Genomic DNA, 11,001 nt, shown 5'->3' on the forward strand with positions numbered 1-11,001 from the left:
GGGGGGCAAAAAGTAGATTTCTGGCTGCTGATATCTCTCCCAACCCCACAGCTGCTCTCAGGAGGCTGGTGGTGATGCTCAGACTGGGAGGTGTCTCCTCCAGCAAAATCGATTTCTTGAGATGGGCCAAGACATTCAATGATGGCTTTGGGAAGATTGGACTCCAGTCACTTTACAGATTCATCTCAGGGCAGGAGATAGGACAAGGGGTGATGGTTTCAAACTAAAAGAAGGTTGATTTGGGTTAGGTATAAGACAGAAATTTTTTATGATGAGAGCGGTGAGGCCCTGGCACAGGTTGCCTAGAGAAGCTGTGGCTGCCCCACCCCTGGAAGTGTTCAAGGCCAGGTTGGATGGGGCTTGGAGTAACCTGGGATAGTGCAAGGTTCCCTGCTCATGGCAGGGGGGTTGGAATTGGATGATTTTTAAGGTCCCTTCCAACCCAAACCATTCCTTGATTCCCTCAAGAGAGAAGCTCTGGCCCAATCCCAATTCCAATTCTCAGTTTGCTGTTGTATGAAAACTACATGTTTTTAAGGCATGCCAAGCCCATCACTTCCAAAATGAAATCAGCTTTTTAAGCCAGACTGTTTTCTGCAAAGAATTCAATTCCTGATTTCATAATAAATAATGTAAAACCCTTCTACCATGATAGAGCATCATAATGGATCTGTATTCACATCTATGCAGGCAGAGATCATGGAAAGAGATTACCTGCAGGTGACAACACTTTTACTCTGTAGAAGCCTGATTCATGTCTGAATCATTTTTAATCCTTGAGGAGAGAAACTGGGATCACACCACAGCTTACTCCAAGCTCTTCCCTTTCCATATCTCCCTCAGAAGATGTTGTGTTGCAGGGGTGCCAGGACCACCGAGCTGAGAGTTTTGAGGAAAGGAAACAAGATGCTTCAACATTTGATTATGAACAAGAAGCCACAACCCTTGTGTCTTGTCCTGGATTGTCAGGGAGAAACATTAAAATTAAATGTCCAAAGTGTAAAAGGTGATCCCTGTACTGAGAAACCAAGAATAAAATGCCTGATTTGGACTGTAAATGTCTTCAAAGCTATAAGGTGAGAAATGTGATAAGTTTGAACAGAAATTCCATCCAACACTGATAATTTTTACAGGATTCACTGAAACAAGTACATTTTCATATAAAAGTGTGATAACAACATCAGCAACAACAACAATAATAGCTAAACAAGCTGGCTTTCTATCTTAAAAAAATAGATTAAAGAATACTCTAAATATTCCCAGCAGCCTCAAGTTAGGCTTCTATCTGTGGTAAGGTCAGGATCCTGTAAGGGTGGGTTCCTTGCTCCATAAGGGTCAATTCCATAAGGGTGGGATCTAAGCCATCTTCAACATGCCATCTACACTCTCCAGAGTTTACCCTCATAGCTCCTTTCCCAACACGTGTGTTGTAAATAGTCTTGTATCTTGCTTCAAAATAAAATCCATGGGGTTTTTTTTCCATGTAAACAGACCTACAATGGGTGTAGGTGACCAGTCACCACTGTAGGTGATGGTCTGAGGTCTTTTGTGGACCATAAACCTCATGGTGATGTGGAGGCAACACACAAGTACATCTGGTGGAAAAAAAAAAAAAAAGGAAAGGGAAAATCAAAGTCTACCTTGAAAGAAGGTCCATGGTAACAACTCCATGTTTAAAATGGATGGGAGCAACTGTCTTCTCAGTTTGAGGCCTCCCTGTGCTGTCAGCAGGGAATGGAGGGAGGGATTGATCTTGCAGGATCAGACACCTGCACTGGGTACATACATTGGAGGGGTCTCCATAGGCTCCAGGTGCATGAGCTGGGTGCAAAATCACTGGAGATCCAGCCCATGAAGGCAGAGGAGAAGATTAACTCAACCTAATCCAGGCACCAGGTTTAGGTCAGACTCGGGGTATCGTAGAATTGTAGAATATCCTGTGATGGAAAAGACCCACAAGGATCATCAAAGTCCATATACCACTTAATCTCCAGCTGATGGACAGAGTCACCTGTATTTCCTTTGCCTTCCAGCCCCATGTGGGCACCTTGGATGCTCTAGTGCATCTTCAGTGAGGAAAACCCTCTTAAACCCTAAACGTGGGTTCCTGGAACTTCCAGTTGAATCTCATCCATATCTTTGCAGAAAGAGGAACACTGTGCATTTTGCTGCAATTGAAGGAGATCTTGCCATGGATTTTGTGCTGGGGGAGGTGAAGGGTGTTCAATGAAGACCCCAGTACCCCCACAGCCATATCAATAAGGAAATCCCATTGGCTTCAGAAGGTCTTTGAGGATCTGGTCTGGAGACCCTTGTGTTTCATAACTATTCTTACCAAAGCACTTCCAAAATGGATGGTTGGACTTGATGAGCTTGGAGGTCTTTTCCAACCTTAATGATTCTCTGATTCCCTGAAAAAACAGCACTGGACATCTGCGAGAACCTGGGACCAGCCCCAGGCTGTCCTGCTTCCTGAAATTCAGGATTTACCTCACATCCCCTCTCCCTGGGTCTCTGAAGCCTGTTCCCCAGTCCCCAACCATGTCTCCAGATAAAACAACACAGCTTCCACCTTTCAAAGCCAGATCTGGGAAGCAATGAGGTCAGGGAATGGGAACAGCACAGCACTGAGGTTGTATTAACTATAGTTTGAGCTCTTGGGCAGCTTTGATCACTTCAACACAGAAACACCTTCCTCTTGTGGGCTGCAGAGCCCCCCTTCTTCAAGTAGTCTTGAGTGGATTCTCCTGGAAGACAGTGGCTGTTTCAGGGACTCTTATTTTCTTGAAGGGATGTTGTTTTTCCTTGTCTGGAATAGTTCTTTCTTCATGGGAAATTTCATGCAGAATCTGTGGTCATTAAAGATTTCCCCATTGGAATGGAGGTGTTAGTCCATTGGTAATGAATTTCTCCTGTGAACATCTCCCTGGAGTTTCCATACAAAGCCAGACCTCTTCTCCTTCTCTGTCCTGGAGGTGATCAGGGCTGTCAGACTGCAGGCTCTAATCCAGCACAGGGGATGCAGACTGTGACCCATGTTTTGCTTCAGGCAATGGTAGACAAGAGGCAGAAACCTCCAGGGGATGAGAATTTCCTGGAGGATATTGAGTTTTGAGGGAATATGGGTCAGCCTCTGAAATCTTCATCTTGTTTCACTCAAAACCGGGTTAGACAGGGCTTGGAGCAACCTGGTCTAGTGGGAGGTGTCCCTACCCATGGCAGGGGGTTGGAAAGAGAAGATCTTTCAGGTTCTTTCCAACCCAACACATCCCATGACTCTATGACTCAGAGGAAGCCTTTAGAACTTGGGAGCTCTTTCTGGAAAACTGTTGGTCCCTCACAGGGACAGCTCTACAAAGCAATGTAACCCAGGGCACAAACTGTACCCCTGACTGTCCTGATGAGCAAGGGGGGCTTGAACCTCCATCCCTCTCTTTTTCCAAATGGAGAGGACCTTCTCTCCTTCCTTATACACCCAAGAACTAAAGCCAGGCACTTCGACAAGAAAGTACCCTCCAACCGTCAGAAACCAAGTTCAGGCTGGATCCTTCCACACTCACAAGAGTTTCCAGTGCTGCTGACATGGGAGGCTGTTGGTCACCATCAGTTTATTAAGACAAAGAGAGTATAGGAAGGATGGAGATGCAAGAGTCAGAGCCCCTTACGTGACAGGGTCTCCTCCACAATCTTCCACCTTCAGCAGCTTTCCCTGGACATCTTCACAATCATGTAGATGATGGGCCTCTGTCCTAATTTTTTTGCACTCTTCAATGTTTTGGGTTGTGCTTCCACCTTTGGACAACAACGAAATGGTCCCTAAGTGTCCAGAGGGGTAAGAAAGTCCACTAGTTTGGGAAAAAGAGAAAGATTTTAATCAGAAGTTTATCAGAAGAAAAATGTGTAAGAAAGCTTTGTTGAAAACGAATTTTTTGTTTCTTTGGAAGTCTTTACTTCTGATGGAACAGAAGGGCAATCTGTGAAGCTTTTCAGCCAGATTTGTTTGTCTACCACTGGAGTTTCATGCTTTCTACCCCTATAATGTGCAACGTCCTCATAGCTCTGCTCCACCTCTGAGGACTTAGGTAAAACCAGCATCAATTCTCCAGCATAAAACCCATTCTCTGCCTTTACACTGGGGTTGATCTTGCACCAGCTGCCTTGTGGCAGCTCTGAACCCCTCGTATTCCCACTGAGAGAAAGGCCACGGCTGGTTCCTGAGGCCTATCCTGGGACCAATCTGGCCATCCCAGATTTTCTCTGCGACACAAGGTCTTTGCAGGGTTGCAGGGTTTCTCTAGGACCTGTCTGCCCAATGGATGCAGTGTCTGCACTAAAAAAAGCCCTTCCAGCCCGGAGCCGGGCCAGCACGTCCGCTGGAAAAATGACATAACCCCGGCACGTAATCTGGAGTTCCTCCTCTGGGGCAACCGTGTGAGAGGAGATCAAAGGGCAGCACAGGAAAGTGAGAGCAGAGCCCACAGAGAGAAAAACACCCTCACCAGCCAACCAGGGGAATAATCACAGCCTTCAGTGGGATTTGGGAGTTCCCACTCACAGGAGAGATGGAGACAGACATCCTCCTCTGGCTCCGGGCACCCGGCTGGGTGCGGGCATGGAATCCTTCTCCATGCCTCTCCCATTTTATCTTTCAGTGTGGGACAGCAGATTGAGACAAGATTCAGCTGTTCTTGTGCCTGTTCAAGTCCCATGGAAGGGATGTTCTTGACCCATAAGAACTTGGGAGACTGTGGTTACCCACAGCAGTGCCAGCAGCATCCCCTCCCCTGTGTTCCCCAGCTGACAGTCTTAAGCTGTGCCAGGGGAGGTTTAGGTTTAGGTTAGACATTGAGAAGAGGTTCTCAGGGAGGTGGGGGGGTCATCATCCCTGCAGGTATCTAAGAAGAGACTGGATGTGGCACTTAATACCCAGACAGGGTGGTGTTAGGTCAAAGGTTGGACCCGATGATCTCAGAGGTCTTTTTCAACCTAGTTGATTCTGTGATTCTGTGACTTCCCACCCTCCCTGACTTCAGAGCACCTGGGGAAAATACAGATGGATGAGGCAGTGGGAGGGAGGTGAAACAGCAAGGAAAATCCGTGAAAATCCGTGGGTCCCATGCCAGGAGTGGTGGTGCTGAGGGATCTGTGCTTGCACACAGAGCCTGGTGCAGTCTGGCAGGCTGGATCCTTTCCATCCTTCATCCTTGCTCCCCATCCCTACAACCATGGGAAATTTGCTACCACATCCACCCCCACTCCACATCCTCCCACTCCAGCTTCGTCTGCCCACTGGTGCCCACACTGAGGGATCTGTGTTGCCCAGGGTTTGTGGTTTCTGACCCCTGACTTGCCCGTTGCCACTGGAATTCCCTATCACTCCAGTGACTCAGCTGACAGAAAGGGAGACAATGGCATTTTACATCAGCCCAGGCTATCAGGAGCCTGCCTTATCTGAGCTGTGTTTTTCTATTAGTCTAACACTCCATTGTGCATCCCTTTATCAGCTGCAATGTTGATGTAATGCTGGCTTGGAAGTGGTTTCTGCATCCTAGCACTGAGACAGCTCACTTTTATTTCTGGGGGGGGGGGAAAGGGGAGGGTGCGAGAGGAGGGTTTATCAGGATTCTCAGGAGATAGGAGCCCTTCTCCAGCACGGAGCAGGGAGGGAGGGCTGGCTGGGTGGTGGTGGGGGGCTACCAGCCCAAATTGAGCAGGCTGTTTTCAGCCAGTAATTTAATGAACATAATTTCTGCTCCTCCCCTCCAGACAGTATTTTTAATCAAAGCATTTGCTTGTCAGGATAAATGTCCTCTCTGGTTCCTTCTGTAAGTCCCAGAAGGTGCAGACCTGGCTTTCTGCAGCAGGATTGGCCCAGCTGGTGGTGGCAGAGTGAGCCCTAACTTTTTCCCTAGTGAGGCTCATCCCTAATAGTACTTTCCTGGGCGGGTATTCACTGGCTGATCACGAATTGAGCTCAGAGGGTCTTTTCCTCCCCATTTTTTTGGTTTGGGTTGCTTTTTTTTAATTTTTGTTTGAGTTTATTGTTTGCTTGTTTGTTTTTGTCTTTTTTGGGGGGAAGGGAGGGAGGTTGGTTTGGTTTTTTCCACATCTCTAGACGTTTATTCTCAAAAACGGCCAGCCAGGAACTTGGCATTCCTAAGTAGTCAATGGCTTAAAATAATTCTGAGATTGGATAGGGAGGAAAAATGGAGCTACCTACACGAAGCAACATTAGGATGTGGCCTCATAGGTTTTGCTTCCTAAGGTTTAAACCCTCAGGACCCACCTGCATGACAGTAAAAGGGACAGAGTCACTTCAGCTGTTACACAGGAAGAGAGAAGCACATTGAATTTATGTCCATGCAGCAACATGAGGTATACGGCCAGGTAGGATTAAGTGTGTTGGATTTAGTCTGTCCAGCTGTAGATTTAGTCTACCCAGCTGTAGCAAGAGCAACAACGAGGTTGTCAACCCACAGTACAAAACATCTGGAGCCACACCTGAGCATCATCCTTGAGTATTGTGGCTTAGTGTCACTCAGCTACCCCAGCCCACATGGCGACCACCCTTTGGTCGAAGTCAGCAGCATCAGCATTTTCAATCCCCTGTAACTCCCTCTTGGAGCAGTCTCTGGTGTGAGACCAGCACCCACCAGATGCTCTCTGCGCCTTCTGTGATGGGATTTCATGTTTTTCCTTTCTGACTTTATGCACAGGGGCAGGATCAGAAGAAGTTTGCAGGCACATGTGCCAGATTGGGTTTCCATTGCTTAGAATCACAGAAACATTGAATGGTTTGGGTTGGAAGGAACCTTAAAGTTTGTCTCATTCCAAACCCCTGCCAAGGGCAGGGACCCTTCCATTATCCCAGGTTGCTCCAGGCCCTGTTCAGCCTGGCCTTGGACACTTCCAGGGATGGGACAGCCACAGCTTCTCTGAGCAACCTGTGCCAGGGCCTCCACCCTCACAAAGAAAAGTTTTTTTTCCTAAAATCTAATCTAAACCTACTTTCTTTCAGTTTGAAGCCATTTCCCCTTGTCCTGTCACTCCAAGCTCTTGTAAATAGTCTCTCTCCATCTTCCTTGTAGCTTCCCTTCAGGTACTGGAGGGCCCAACAAGATCATCCCAAACCCTTCTCTTTTCCAGGCTGAACAAGCTCAATTTTCTCAGCCTTTCCTCATAGCAGAGGTGCTCCGTCTCTCTAATCAACTTGATGATCCTCCCCTGTGCTCATAATGAACTTACTAATTTCCTATTTTCTTCACTCAAACCCAATAGCCTGATTTTTCTGGAGTCCATGGAGCTCCAAAAAGCTACTGCGGGCTCATTTGCATCCCTTCAACAGGATTCTTGAGACAAGAGGAGCTTACAGTGAACTGCAAATACTAACCCCACACATGTGAGCAGCATCCTCTGGGCCATTGTCTAGGGTGTGATGGACATGGTTCTCCAGCTGCAGGAGTTCTCACACACAGGAGAAGGTGAGTGGGACATCCATCTGCTGCCCAGGGCAGTGGTGGAGTCACTCTTACTGGAGGGATTTAAAAGCCATGTAGATGTGGCTCTTGGGGACATGGGTTAGTGGTGGCCTTAGGAGCGCTGGGGGAACAATTGGACTTTTCATCCATAGACAGCAGGCTTCAGCCTGGGGCTTTGGCATTTGCCTACCAGTACTTTTGCATCTGTGTTTGCATACCCAGGTGACTACGTTTGCATGTTGACCCCTGGAGGTGTGTGAAGACAACACCTTGTTTTACTTGCAATAGAGAAACCAAAACAGAACTTTCTGAGAAGACCTTCAGAGCCAGTTTCATTTATTTCTCTTTCGTTTATGGCTCCTTCTCCTCTGTACAGGACAGCATCCCTCAGATTAGTGGAAATCCCACGTGATGGGGACTCAACAGACCTGGGTTCAAATGGAGTGTTTAGGTGGCAGTTCTGAAGTGCTGATGAAGGGAAAGCAAGACTAGAAATACAAAACATGGTGGGTAGAAAGAGTCATGGGAGATGGTTACTGCTCATCCCCAGCCACATCTGTGGTTCAAATTTGCTGCTGTGTCCTCAGACCCCAAATAAAAACGTGGAAGGGCTCATGCAATGGGATGCAGAATTCCTGGAGCGTCTTGGCTCTTAGAGGTCCTACCTGGACATCTCATGCCCTGAATTTGCTTGTGCTCTTCCTCCTCAGCCTCCTCTGCCTGAGGTGGACCGGCTGCTGTCCCTGCGCTGCGAGTGGCTGTGATTTCGTCTCAGTCATCATTTCTATTGTTATCTGCCCATTATCTGATCCTCTCCCAGGCCTGGCCAGGAAACATCCTTCTGTCTCCGTCTTCGATGGCGCTCCATCCTCTTCCTCCTTGGAGAAGACAAAAGCCAAACAAGCTCGTAATGAATCAGACGTTTCCCTTCCCACTTTGCCCCTTGTTTCCCCCTCTCATTTTTCACGAGGGCCAATTTCTGCCTTTTCCCTCCTGTTTGTTTGGGATGTGGCCTGTGCTCAGCATCCCGGGGAGTCTGGCCGGCTCCTCTCGGTGTCAGCGGGAGTTCAGGGGTGGGTGAGGCTGATAGGGCTCCTCTGGCCCCCTCTGCATCCTCAAACCTAACGCCTGCAAGAGGCTTGGCCTCCTGACACCGGGGCATGGGATCAACTCCAGGCCAAGCTGGAGGTTCATGTGGGTTCAGAAAAGCAACTGGACGGTTGGGTGGAGGAAAAATATTCTATCAGGGGCGATTAAACTTGAGATGAGCTTATCCAGCTCAGGATGTCACGTGGTAGTAACTTACTGGAGGCTGGAAGAGAGTGTTGGGGAAGCATTGCTCTGTCCATGCCCCGGTTTTGTATTCCTTTGTAGCATTCCTGGAGCAGAGGTGGGACACTCACCTCTATGGACACAACAGGTTTTGGTTTGGCTGTAGAACGAGATGGGACAAAGCTCTGCCCATGAAACCCAGCACTCCTTGGCCTCTGGTGAGCTGTTCCATTTTCTGTGTCCCCAAACAACACTGAATCCCATTTCCAAAATTCTCTGGGATGTGCATTGCTTCTAAGCCAGGTGGTCCTGGTCTTCCCTGGACCTGGTCAGGGTGGCCACGTTGGGGGTCTGAAAACAAAGGGATGCTTGGGAGGTGTTATGGCTCACCTGACACACCCACACCTGCCCCCATCCAAACAGCAGCTCCCTCTCCTTCACCTCTTCCCACTACCCAACACTTTGGCTCTTGTGTTAATTATCCAGCTCCTCTTGGGAGCCAGAGGCCAGGGAAAAGCTGGAGATCCCTGCAGTCCAGGGTCAGTGATGCTGTGGGCTTGGTCACGTCTTCCAGGTAAGATTTAGGTCTGGGGAAGCTCAACTGCTTGTTGAGAAGCTCAGCTGAAGGTTGCTAAGGGCAAAGGCCATGGCAAAGACTTCACTCAAAATGTGGCTGACTGTGGGTCAGTGCCAAAGGTTGTTCCTGGCCTTATGTCCTTGACTGGAATAGCTTGGTGAAAAGGCAAGGATCTGCAGGGAATGTCCCCATTTCTGAAACTTTCTTGCTCTTTTCAGAAAATGAAGGTGAAGAACGAGACACAGGCATACAGACACACATAGACGAGTGTCCCCAAATATGGATTCCACAGTGACTTTTTTATTATGAGTTTTCATTGTAAACAGAAAGGAACAAATCATAGAATCATTAAGGTTGGAAAAGATCTCCAAGATCAAGTCCAGTCTATTACCCATCACCAAAACCATATCATGAAGTACCACATCTACTCATTTTTTGAACACTTTCAGGGATAGTGAGTCCACCACTTCCCTGGGCAGCCTATTCCAATGCTTAACTCCTTCAGTGAAGAAATTTTTCCTAATATCCATCTTGAACCTCTCCTGGTGCAACTTGAGGCCATTTACCCTTTTCCTATCACTTGTTGCCTGGGAGAAGAGGCCAAATCCCAGAAAATAAAAGATGAAAACGTCCTTATTTCCTTACCATTATAAAACCTCTCAACTCTTTTCCTGTCATTTCTAACCAGGCCACACAGCTTAAACCAGAGAGGTCTTCTCTCTGTGATTGCACAGATAGGTTGTTACTAGACACTGGGAAAGCCATGTTGCTGCTTTAAAGAAGATCCCAAAAAAATGAGAAAGGGCATGAAAAAAAGGGCTACAGAGATTATGTGAAGAGGAAGCTTTGACATGGAAGGCTCAGAAAATTTGTTCTGGTTGGCTTATCAGAAAAAGAGATGGAGAAGTGACTGGAAAAGAATTGCTTGGGGAGAAAAATGCCTGATAATAAAAATCTCCTTAATCTAGAAAAAAAATGGCTTTCCCATGGCTGAAAAGCAGAGCTAAACCACCCAAGCTTATGGTTACTGCTGAGGGTAGTCACTAGGCAACTCAGGTTCTTCATCCCTGGATACCTTTATATCAGGAGCAGATGCCCTTCTGGAAGCAATGCTTTAGCCAAGTGCAAGCTGTTGAGTTACAGGCAGGAGCTACATCCAAATATCATACTTAGAGTGCTGAAATGTCATGGGTTGAGCTTTGATGGATGGAGATTTCAGTTGGATTTGCTTCAGTAAATCCAGTTTATGAGAGCTGTGACATTTATTCCTTGTTCGAGGGCACAGCAAATCAAGGTGTTGGAGAAACCACAGTGAGAATCAAGAATCACAAAATCATCAGGGTTGGAAGAGACCTTGAAGATCATCCAGTCCAACTAGAATTTCAGGAAATCTTGGAATAATCCATGAAATGTTTCTGCTTATGGAACCAGGCTGGGAGAGCAGGGGGTGTTCAGCAGAAGAAGAGAAGGATCTGGGGAGACCTTTGAGCCCCTTCCAGTGCCTAAAGGGGCTCCAAGAGAGCTGGAGAGGAGCTTGGGACAAGGGCCTGGAGGGACAGGACAGGGGAAATGGCTTCCCCCTGTCAGAGGGCAGGGATTGATGGAATATTGGGAAGGAATTCTCATCTGTGAGGGTGGTGAGGCCCTGGCACAGGTTTCCCAGAGAAGCTGTGG

The sequence above is a fragment of the Manacus vitellinus genome, unplaced genomic scaffold, assembly GCF_001715985.3.
Source record: "Manacus vitellinus isolate BGI_N305 unplaced genomic scaffold, ASM171598v3 scaffold_82_pilon, whole genome shotgun sequence".
In the NCBI taxonomy this organism is placed as follows: domain Eukaryota; kingdom Metazoa; phylum Chordata; class Aves; order Passeriformes; family Pipridae; genus Manacus; species Manacus vitellinus.